Source organism: Lepidochelys olivacea (assembly GCF_965140295.1).
Source record: "Lepidochelys olivacea isolate rLepOli2 genome assembly, chromosome: 3".
NCBI classification, from domain to species: domain Eukaryota; kingdom Metazoa; phylum Chordata; order Testudines; family Cheloniidae; genus Lepidochelys; species Lepidochelys olivacea.
In genome coordinates this window covers 194,892,851-194,905,371 of record NC_140413.1, presented here as the reverse complement: position 1 = coordinate 194,905,371, position 12,521 = coordinate 194,892,851, and positions in this window count along the sequence as shown.

Here is a 12,521-nt window from a genome sequence, read left to right as displayed (position 1 = left end):
TTCTGGCACCTAATTTGCCAGCGTGGGGGACTAAAGGCTTTCATAGAGCTATGGGGTGGAGCAATAGCCTCTTTGGCTCAGGATGATCGCTTTGGTCAAGTCCTCTGTCCGGTCATAGAATGTGATGCGTCTACATTTTGCCTGGCTTTCAGTTCACTTGTGCAACAGTGCAAACTGTGGACTGAAGAGTACAGAACCAAGCCCATGCTAGCTACTGGGGTGAATACAGTTCGACTTTCCCCTCATAGGGGAACATCACAGGGGTCCATTAAAGCCACCTCGTCTTCCCCTGCTAATAGAGATATTTGATTTGCACACACAGCCTGGGTCTGGCCCCAGTGGCCCTTAGTAACTCCTGAGATGTGGGTGAAAATCATTGCCGCTGAATGGGAAACCACCGAGAGAAGGCTGATCCTGCTAAATGGAGAGAGAGCACCTCTAAGTGACCATGTTAAGAGTCCTGGCACCTGGAGAACCTGAGTGGGGGTGAAGTGATGAGGCCTGTGTCAGTCCATATAATCTCTCATCACCCATCTTGAGAGGAACAAATAAGCTAGTGGTGTCTTATTAACTTCTCTGTTCAGGCATTGGTTCTTAAGTGAGAATATTTGCCTCCTTGGGAGATGGGACATCAGACGCCCTGCCTGCAGGTATCTTGGTGGAGAAAGGTTCTGTTTCCAGTGGGAAGCAGGGAATGGATAACTGCCCTGACACAGATCACACATGATGAAGGCTTAGGCTGTGGGGCCTGAGCTATGGTTGTTGACCAAGGATGGGGTTAGAGGCCAAAGAGGAGATTTTCAAAGGTACAAGGGACAGTTAGGCACCCTAATTACCCTTTGTACCTCTGAAAAATCTTCCCCCACTTAATAGACCTGAGGCAGGATTACCGGCTGGGTGGTGGTAGGAGGTTTCAGTATACATAGTGGTCCAGATTCAGGCCTTGTGATGAACTGGTTCAATTTCCATTGAAGTCCATGGGACCCATGCCCGTCTACATAGAGCTGAATGTTACATACATGCATAGAGGCCCAATGGTACAGTCATTACAGCTGTCCAATTTTTAATTGAAGCATGTTTTGTCGTCTTTGCAGCATGTCCTGAGCAGGCTACAGTTTGGGCTGAACAAAGCTTTAAAATCTCATTACAAGTTTGATTTCAAACTGGTAAACGTAACTTGACGTAGCTGGGAATCTTTCCTAAGCGGAGATCTGTAACTGAGCTAGCACCTTTCACTTCTCCTGAAAGTAAATAATCCCGCAGGACAGAATGCAGACACTGAGACAACAATACAATGGCTGCAGATAATCTCCACCAACTACGTTAACAGAATAGGAGGACTTGTGGCACCTTAGAGACTAACAAATTTATTTGAGCATAAGCTTTCGTGAGCTACAGCTCACTTCCGTACTTCCATTTTCACATATTTCTCTGATTTTTGTGAGTGTCACATGTATAACAGAATGATGTGGTTACTCATTATGATGACCAAAGTGTGATCTGTAATAAGGCCTGCAGATGTCTGCAGCACTAAAGACAAAACACAAGTCAGACCAAACAAAGAGTTTTTATGTCCTGTGCAGAATCTTTTCTTTTTTTTTTAAATCTTACTCTCTATACATCTACAGTCCCACTCTCTCGCACAGTCTTGCTACTCTCACCTCTTCATCCCCCTATTTGTGAAATCATCCATTGCATTAACTTAAGGAAAAGGATGCTATTTAATTTGCACTCATGTAGGGCCTGATTTTGTTCCCAGTTAAGTTACTATGACTTTTGCCGTTGCTTTACTGAGAATTTTTAAGGGTTATGTGAACATGAGAAAAGTTTGTTTTGACCCAAATGCCTGTGATGAATGAAAAGACAGTCATTCGCACTTGTATGAGAAGAGATCTATTTAGAACTCTCAATCCTTCTCATGACAGCTTATCGCCACTTGCAAGTCTTTAGGGTCCTTTCTTAAAATGCTCATGCAGACAAGTTCCCGTCTGTTGGGTGGTGGGGGGGGGGAGGAATTGGTGGGCCTTTGCTAGAGGAAACTCTCTCTAGTGCAAATAAATGTTTCCTGCAAGAAAACATTTGGTTGGGATTCTTTTTTTTTATCTCCTAATGGTTCCCCCCCACCCCGTACTTGCTGCCGCCCATAAAAAATGAACATCTTCAAAATAAAAGCCAACTGTGCACACATGCCAGAGATACTTGTAGATTTACAGTATACACTGGCTTTGTGAACACTGAACTATATACATTAGTGAGGCTCAGCTACGTTACAGCATGAAGGATGCCCCTCTGAGTAGTTTACAACTTGAGGTTAGGGTCTTAAAATCTGAGGTCCTGCCTTCAGTGCATGCGTATTAAAAACAGCATGGCACTTTTCATCAGAGTTTGGGTTTGCCCCCCTGCATTCCTGGCCAAACTTTTCCCTCTTCCCCCACTCTTGTCGAGTGTGTTGTGCTCTGATTGACCATATGGTTACCACTCTGTACCCTAGAGATGGCTGCATGTCAGTGGTGAAATGATTCCTTTGTGTACACAGTTTGCAACGCTTTGGAAACTGTATCAATTCAAGGTATTACCTATGTATGATTACAGGGAAGAAAAATACCCTTAAAAATCTACAGCAATTGTCCAAAACATTCTAGCGACACCCTTGCAAGATGTGGGGTTTTAAACCACTGTTGTAGAATACTCCAGTGTTTTAATTCATATTTCAAATTTTATAAGTTATTATTTGTATTGCAGTAGCATTTAGTCACCCCAACCAAGATCAAGGCCCCATTGTGTTAGGTGCTGTACAACCACATCTATGTAGACAAAGAGTGGGAGGAGGCACAGAGAGATTAATTGAACTTCACAATATGTCAGTGGCAGAGCTGAGATTAGAGATCAGGGCTCTTGATTTCTAGACTATTACCATACCCACTAAACCATGCTCACTCAGAAGCAATTAGAGCACTTTGAAGATATCCAAATGCAGTAAGAAATACAGCTGAGTAGTAACATGAATCTACAATAAGTGGGAGAGATAGCACATCCTGTGTTACTAGTATACGTAGTACCATTCCTGGTCTTCTCGCTGTTCACATCAGACCTACACTTCTCTAACTGCCAACGATTTGACTGGAGTGCAACATGCAAATGAGGGTGTTGGTACAAACGCATTTCAGTGAAGAGTATTCAGCAGTAGTTCTAAAGCTTTTATAGTGGCTTTACGACAGTCTAGGCAAAATTTTATCAGCCTTAGATTTGGCCATTAAAAAAACAAGAGATTAAATACAATGGCAGAGGTGCTGTGTGCAGACTGGTTTTCACTGACCTTACGCATACTTGCTGCCCTGAAAACTGAGTCTTGAGCATGATTTGCCATAGAAGTGCAGGAGAATTCAGGTCCTGGCCCTCCAAACACTTATGCATGTGCTTGACTTTAAGCATGTGAGTAATGTCATTTAATTCATTGAGACTACTCGTGCCTCCAATTTAGGAATGCATCCCTATTTAGGACAACACTTAAGCATAAGGCCCATTGAAGTCATGGAACTTAAGCACATGCTTAAAGTTAAGCCATAAGTAAGTGCTGGTCTGAATAAGGACGTACATAAGACTGTGTTTAAGTGCATTCCTGTATCAGGGCTCCTGTGAGTAAGAGTAACCATTTGCAGAATTGGAGCAATACAGACAGCTCAGTGATGATGGAAACATTCATTTTGTTAAATGGTGCAAACATGTTGTAAAAGCCTTGCCTAACGGTTAGTGCCATTTACAGAGTCACATTCCAAGCAAGCCTGCAATATGTTAGCTTCTGTAATGATGGTTCCTGTACCTCCCGCCAACATTCAGGCATCACTGACAGTTCTGCCTGAGTAAAGACTGGAGGACTGGACCTAAGCTCTTTGAACCCCTGGACCTTCCTCACTTAATTTAGGCCCTGAGACAGTGACGCACCTAAGCATGTGCTTAAAGTTAAGCATGTGATTAAATGATTGATTGAATCGGTGTCCAATTCTCTTTAAAAATCCTAACAAGCAACATTATTTACCCTGGCCCCAATTCTGCAACCACACATGCCCTTTCTCGCATGGGTAAATTTCATCCACTCAGAAGTATTTGCAGGATTGGGGACCATGTATAATTTCAATCTAAAATTAATAATGTTGCATTATATTATTAAATATAAGTTCAACGGTGCTTTCTGTGCAATGCTTAGAAAAGAGGTGATATCTTATATTTTCAGCAAGCCGATGAAGCTAGCACTTATTACTGACAAATACAATTACTGTAGATCAAAAATACTATGGGCCAAATTTTTAGGTGGTGTAAATCAGAGTAGCTCAGTTGACTTCAGTGAAGCTACAGCAATTTACAGCAGCTGAGTTTGTGGTGCTGTATGTATGAAGAGATTTGTATGCACATTTGGCTGACTATGGTAATTAAAAAACAGGATTAAAACAATAAAAAGACCTTTGATTCAACTTTTAGAAAATCATTGTAAGATTAATTGAATTGCAGGAGTTACTGTCAGGGGGAGCACTTTAAGGGCGGGAAACTTAAACCAAATCACCAGCAAGAGACTGAGGGGACACACCATACCATCTCTTTTTAAGCAGAAGTCCCTATAGAAATCAACAAGGAGTTCTCACCTAAAAAAAATCAATGGCACAATATGGCCCTGAATCCTTTGCTCTGTTGCGGAAAGTCACAGAGAAAAATCCTAAAATTATACAATTATAATAATAAATCAATTCAGCGTGTCATTTCTGCTTTTCTACATTAATAAATTAACCATGTAACATTGTTCAAAATTATGTCAGTTACGCATATAATAATCTTTTAAATTAATGAAGTGATGAAGCAGTTTGATGACACCCATGATTTACAGGGCTGCTTTTAGCTAATGTTAAAAGCCTTTCATTTAATAAATTGCCCCCAGGAGAAATTACCAAAAATGAATATTTTCTATGCTAAATGTTCCAAGGTTTACACTTTTTCAATATATTAACAAATGGCAAGGGAGAAGCATTTTTCAAAATATATCTTCCTTTACATATATTTAATTGAAATTAATTAGTATATTACTTTAGAAGGAAATGATCACAGAGAAAGGTGCAAGATCATTTATGAGAGTTTCTTACAGCAATAAAACAGAATTTAAACAATGGGATTAATCATGTCTTTAAAATTTTTTATGATAGATTAGGAATCATTCCAAGCTTTCTGATTAAATAGAAGGACCTTCCATACAGACTAGAACAAAAAAAATCTAACTATTCCACTGCAATTAATATTTCTCTACTTTAATTATGTTGGAAAGTGTGCATGCTGAATATTTACAAAGCTTAAAACAAAATTCCTAGTAAAATTCGTAAGATCTGTTTTGCATCTCTTCTAACTTATGTTCTGTATGCTGATGTATTATATGCATGATGTTATGAATATTTAACGTTTCCTATATTTATGTGTGCTTTATAATAAGCAAGCTTTAAAGATAAGGTAAAGTATACTTTCTCATACGCTAGGTTGGGATTCAGAACTCTTAATATGAATCAGTATAGTATGTCTTATAAAAGAGGTTAAAGTAGGGGTTATAATTATGAAAGCTCAATAGATTTGAAAGCCAGCACAGTGCACCTTTGCATGTGATACAGTCACTAGACAGGAAAGGAGATATATAGGACTATAAAGGAAAGCCTGTAATTGATGCTCTCTGTACTTATTAGGATTTGTTTTAGTAACATCAGGGACTCGTTTTTGTACTACCTCTGAATAAATAATGTGCACAGTAGGTTGGGTCAATTCCTTTTCACTTTGAAATATTTGTAGTTATTGCCCTAAAATCAAGAATAATTCATTGGTTTTCATGAGCTGGCTGGATATATTATGAAGAATAGGTGCGGGCACTAAGTTATTTGGGGATTCTGTAATGGCTGGCAGTGTAATAGAAAAATGGCCACTAACCTTTCAAATGGTCGCAGGGCATTTTCAATCTCAATCAGTGGCATTTTTCAAAAATAAACATGTTCACACACAAAAAGATTGCAGTCAGATGTTTGTATTTGAATCCACCCTGGGCTGAATTCTGCCCTTGGATGCACATGTAACTTTGATTCCCATGAAAGCCCCACATAATTATCTGAGGACAGAGGGTGGCCCCCTGTAAATAAATCAACATAATTAGCACAAATTCTCAAGTACATGTTTATTAAAAGAAAGCAAAATAGATGCACTGAGGAAGACTGACAAATGTTCCAAAGTGTAAGGTTTGTTTGCCATTTGCAGCCTGTCAGGAGACCTGGTTTCTGGCTCTGCCCTTGACTTACTGAAACACCTTACGCAAGTCACTTAACTTCCCTTGATGTCAATTTGCCAGTCTCTAAAACTGGTATAGTAATACTACTTACCTATTGCACAGGGGTGCTGTGATGCTTGGTTAATGTTTGTAAATTTCTTTGATATCCTGGGGTGAAAAGAGTTAGATGTACAAAAGAGTTATTTTTATTGTTGATGATAATAATATACTTATTATACTTGGCCCTATTTAAGATATTTCTAGGGTACCCACTTCAGCAGTATCTAAGCAAAGACAAGTTAGGAATATTTTAAAATAAATAAATAGAGGAAGATTAATTATTGTTAGTTGATTACAATACAGAACTTTTCACCTGAGGCTCTTACAAGCATTTCCCACCGTACACCTGGGAGGCATACTACTTAAATATTATAGATATTTTACACTGCAGCACAAAGAGATTAAGGGCTACATTTTTCATATCCTTTCACCCATGAAAATATCCATATAAGCTCCGGCTCTGAACTGCCAGGGGAGATTAGTACAGATGGGGTTTCGAAATGAGGAGGCAGGGCACGTGCAACATTTGTGCATGTGAAGGATGGACCCATGCAAGTAACTGGGTTTGGGGGATAGGTCCTTACAACCTAGTTTCAGAGTTGTGGGAGGGGGTGCACAGACTGATTTTTTTGGCAGTCACTAGGGCTATTCGTGGCTTAAGCAGGTGTAAGCGGAGATGTGCAGGTGGGGATGATGCACCTCACTCCTCCTCTGGCTGCTGGGCCATCAAATGCAGCTTGAAAGGGGCGCTAGCTGAGGCATATTGATGTAGCAGTTGATTGCTTGCTCTGGCTCTGGTTGCTTGTCTGGATAAATTTCCAGACCACCAACTGCATGGCTAGTTTCGAGCAGGATGTTCTGAGCTACCTGGGCCTCCTCTAGTTCCCTTTGGCTATGTTTGTCTTTTGCATGTGTATGAAAGTCCTCCAACTTCTTCACAGTCCTTCTGCAACCATTCACCATGCCAATTCTATCAGCTATTGCCTCCTTTTCTGCAGAACGGCTTACACCTCATGGGATATCCCTACATGAGCCTTGGCTCGTGCATCAACATTTCCTCATTGAAAAGGTTTGTCTTTTCATTGAGAGGTTGGACTTTCTTTTGGGACTGCTTCATTCAGGCTGCTCTGCTCCATACTACCACCATTACCATATAAGGCCATCCTGACCGTTCAGGCAAGTTGTGCGGTGGGCACTATTTCTTACCGAGTAAGTTCTCAGAGCAGAGTCACACCTTATAGGGACTAGGATCAGGCTCAGTGTCAACAGAAATGTATACCTGTATGTGTTTAGCATTGCTAAACAACATCCATAATACTTTCTTAACATTGTCCAACACAAAAAATGTGGCAGTTACACTTTCTCCAGATTTGAGGAGACTAGCAGGGCCAGTCTATAAGCTTAGATGGGGCAAATAATTACCTACTAATCTTCTACAGTTTTGGGGAAATATGTCAGACGCTGTGGGGCATTCTGATCCACTGAGGAGTCAAATGAGGGATTACACATAGCACTAATTTAAAATAATATAGCAAGACAGAAACAATTGTTTTGAGGGAAGGTGTGGACAGTGAAACGTACCTTTTAATTCCATATGTAGACCATATACATTGACTGGAACTGAGATTCAATGTAGAAAATTCTTGACCCCCAAGTTACATAACTATAAGCAAAGGTTGATTTCAGTCTTCAAGCCATTTGGCAAACTTTTTACATCTGATTGCAAAGTAACACCGAGTCTAACCTTAGCTGTGAAATTGCCAAATTGGCCTGCAGATGATTAGTTTGAGTAGCTTTGCTAAAGGAAAACCTCTGATGTGGTTACTGCAATAATGTGACACTGTGGGGTTCCCAAACTGAGGGACCCCGAAGGAAAATTAGTCAGATGGATAAGGAGAGAGATTTGCTAGATAAATTTTTTTTAATTGTTATTCCATCCTTCTACTTTATTTTTTTTCCCACTTAGATAATATAAGTAATAATAATCCTGGATCCTAAACAGTGTCTCCTTGGCACTTGCAGAGTGGTGTCACGGTATCTTAGCAAAGTGTGTCCATCAGAAAGTGCTGAGGAGTGCTGAGGATACACAGCTTCTTTGGGATGTGCAGGGAATGCGTCACACTGTACAACAGTTTGTTTGAATGTTCAGAGAGAGCAGGAAATGCCACAAGCTCCAGCATGTGGAATTTCCACCTGAACATTCTGTTGAGAGAAAGGGGTGATGTTCACTCCTCATTGGAACAAGCAGGAGGGGGGGCCAACAACAATTATTCTAGAGACTGGAGAATGGAAAACTAAGCCACGAAGCTGGGGGAGAAGCATAGGGAGAATACAGGAAAGGGAAGAGGTCTTCCCAGCTATGCTGTCATTCGCACACCTCCAGTACCCAACGCCAAAACTCTTCATCGGGACTTTTGTTTGTTTGTTTCAAAGCGTGAAGAAGGTTTCAATGAAACAAATGGTTTAGCATTATCTCACAGTGGAAATTTCCTGCCGATTTTTTTTTTTTTTTTTTAGGAGCTGCAACTGCTGGGAGTGGGCATAGCTCAGTGGTTTGAGCATTGGCCTGCTAAACCCAGGGTTGTGAGTTCAATCCTTGAGGGGGCCATTTAGGGATCTGGGGCAAAAATTGGGGATTGGTCCTGCTTTGAGCAGGGGGTTGGACTAGATGACCTCCTGAGGTCCCTTCCAACCCCGATATTCTATGATTCTATGACCCTATTATGACTTCCCCACACCCCAAAACCACCCCAGACCTTGAAACCCATAGGGGAGGAAGGGTAATTCTTGGGCTCTTAGGGGGAGAAAGCATGATACTGTTTTCATGCATCTCCCCTTCTGCATGGAGCATTTGGCTGGTATTTAGTTTGTTCTTTCTCTGGAGAGAGACTGGATGATCTCAGCCTTGCTGCAGACAATGAGAGTTTTGCCTCCCTACGGACTGTGCAGTTGGACTCTCATTTAAATATAAAACATGTCTACATAGGCTTCAATACAAAGAAAAATCTTAAAATGATGTTAAGGACCTGACTTAAATGCATAAAGGTTTAAGGCTGCCTCAGTTCTTAATAACCCCAGAGTGCTTGGTATTGCCTCTCATGTACAATCTGACTCCCACTGAGTTCAGCAGGCTTTGGATCAGGTCCTTTAGTCCTCAAAATGGTGAGTGCTCTTGCGTATTGTATTAACTGTGGCGTATTGTATTCACTGCACAGAGATGGCACTGGTGCCTTAACACTGAATTGGTTAGCTGAAGGCCCCAAATATATCAGGAAACTGACCCATTGCCAACAGCTGGTCCTGCGGAACCAGCACTGAAACCAGTTCGACCACTAGTGTAGATGGGGCAAAACTGTTTCCAGCACCATTGCTATAAGGGGTCACTGAGTGTCAGTAACAAGGTATTTCATCTGTGGAACCCAGCAGTTGTCAGCCATGAATCCGTTTGCTAGGTGTGATGTCATCTACATGCCCATGTCCTTTTAACCCATACCCCACCCCCACCCCCAGAATGGCTTCATTACCTTCATTATGAAATATAAGTGCTGCATGTAGTGTGGTTTAACGTGGATTCCCTGTTTTGTATCTCCTTTCATAATAGTCTTAAAGACCAAGGAAAGAGCTATAGAACCTGGTGGTTTCTGAATGGTTGTCAGTAATGTCATCTACATGCCTATGTCCTTTCAACGTACAGTTCCCCCTGCCCCAGGAATGGAATGCCAGCTGAGTTTCATGAACTAAACGGACTAATCATACGGTCATACCTCACACGCCTTTCATATAAAGCCTTCAGAGCAGCTTGATAAAAAATTAAGCCTCACAAAACCCAATTTTCAGAGGGATAAACTGACACATATAGACGTTAAAGGCCAAACTCTGAGCCAGATCCTCAGCTGGTGTAAATCACTGTAGCGTCGCTGACGTCAATGGAAGTGTGCAGATTTACACCAGATGAGGATCTGATCCTCCACGTCTAAAGTTTGGCACCTAAATCCATATTGAGGCCAGTGCTGAGATACCTCTGGAAATATTCACCTAAATGACTTACCCACAGTTATACAGTGAGTCAGTGACATGGCTGGGAAACCTGGGAACCTACACCAGATTCCTCAGTCTCCTGCTCTAACTACTAGACAACTAGATTACTAGGTCACCTTGCTATTACTCCTGTAGCAGCCATATTGGGTTGCTCTACAGAGTGGCACTGCATAGCGTTATCACTATGCATAATTCAGCTGAAATAGGTATTTGTCACCGTATGCTATATAGCGGCATATTATCCTCCCTAAGCAAAGTCCCATCAGAGTCAATGGTGCCCATAGGCAGTCGTACTCATGATCTGTTAAAGAACATTATGAAATTGCATGTAGTGTGGTTTAGCATAGTAAAGTTTCCGTGTAATCTGTTAAAAGGGCAGCCAGGCTCACCGCTTGAATACCAAGAAGATTCACTTTGAATTAGTTAAGAAATTAACTGAGGGAAAATGAAAACAAATATTCTGTTTGTTAATGTGAATTATTCAATTGTGATATTTCAATATGACAACGACAGAGAGAAATGTGCTCTAAGAAAAACTGAGTAGATGTTGCTCAGGCTTATTCACTGTGGAGAATATGTACACCTCTGTGCCTTTCATGGCCAAAGTGCCGGCGCTCGGCTCCAAGGGGGGAGGAGAAAGGGTATGTGAGGGATGGTTACCCTGCAGGAGGCAGAGCCTGGGAGCAGTCACTCAGTGTGACATGTTGGCCTTGGTACAAGGAAATTTACATTGTAAGTTACTGCTCCTCAGAGCCGCAGTATCTCCTTCCCTTGGGTCCTAATGTCCACCGCTACACTCAGTTGGACAGTAGCTATCAGTTGTGATTGATGCACGCCAACCAGTGCTGTTGTCTCACTCTGCTCTGTCCCACTGCCCAGACATAGAACCTCCTCTGAACATGGCCCATAACCAATGATCAATTCTTAATCCCCCTCTGTACACAAGCAGACTCCACTTGTCTTCAGTACAGATTGAGTGCTAGATGACTGCAAGACTTGGTCCCATTTTGAGCCAATATCTTCCTTTCCCACACAGGAGGGGAAATCTTAGGTGAAAACTTCCATGGCTTTGGCTGTCAGCTCCCTTATGGAGAAGACCTGGAGAATTCTGTACAGAACAATAACATTTCTATAGAATTTTTAAAGATGCCTCTGGATTCTCTATTCAATTCTATAGATTGGTTTTAAAAATCGGCAGAAAAGATATCATTATACATTAAATTCTTGGTTTCATCCCTGTTAAATTATATATGGCATTTCCACAAAGGATAACTTCTCTGTGTCGTCCCTTCTGAGAGGAGGAGCTGGTGGCACTGCAGAGTGAGCACTGGGTTTGGCTTCTGAGGGGGGCTGAAATTTATACACATAGATTGCATGGAACTAAGGCACATTATGGAGATCCACTCTGCTTCCATAGCAGCCTCTCTCTGACTGGCCCTGCAGCAATGAAAGCCCAACTTGTATGGCTGACGTGTTGCCAATGGCTGCTTCCTATCCATATTCCCTTAGCTGCTTGGAAGAAGCTACAGAGGGGGATGGGATCAGAAGAGGAATATTGTTCCGGAACCCAAGACACCCTGACATCCCCCCTGCAACTCTTCAGCAAAAGTCATTGTGTCGTGTCAAAGCCAGTGAGTGACGACAGGGGCAAAATGGAACAGGACACAAGAGGAGCTGGGCAGCCTCTTGTGTCTTGGATACTACCTCCAGACTGATTCATTGCACAGACTGCACTACCAGATTGCCATGCTGGGGACTGAAGGAGTGTGGATCAGCCAACAAGTGAATGTGCAGCATGCATGAGGGCACCGTGGCTATCACAGAGAGAGAAAGAGATCTGTTGCAAAAAGGAAGGCTAAAACATATTGGTCAGTTGGCAGAGAGAATGAAATGAGGCCAGGCCTTCTTGGCTCCTAGGGAGGACTGTAGAGCAAGGACTGTCCCTGGTGGGCTGAGCTGGACAAGACTTAGGGTATGTTTACACTGAGAAAAAACATAAAAACCCTGTGGCAGCAAGTCTCAGACCTCACGTAACTGACTCGGGCTCAGGGGGCTTGCACTACAGGGCTAAAAATAGCAGTGTAGACGTTCCTGCTTGGGCTGGAGCCTGGCCTCACTGCGTCCCAGAGCCCAAGCTCTA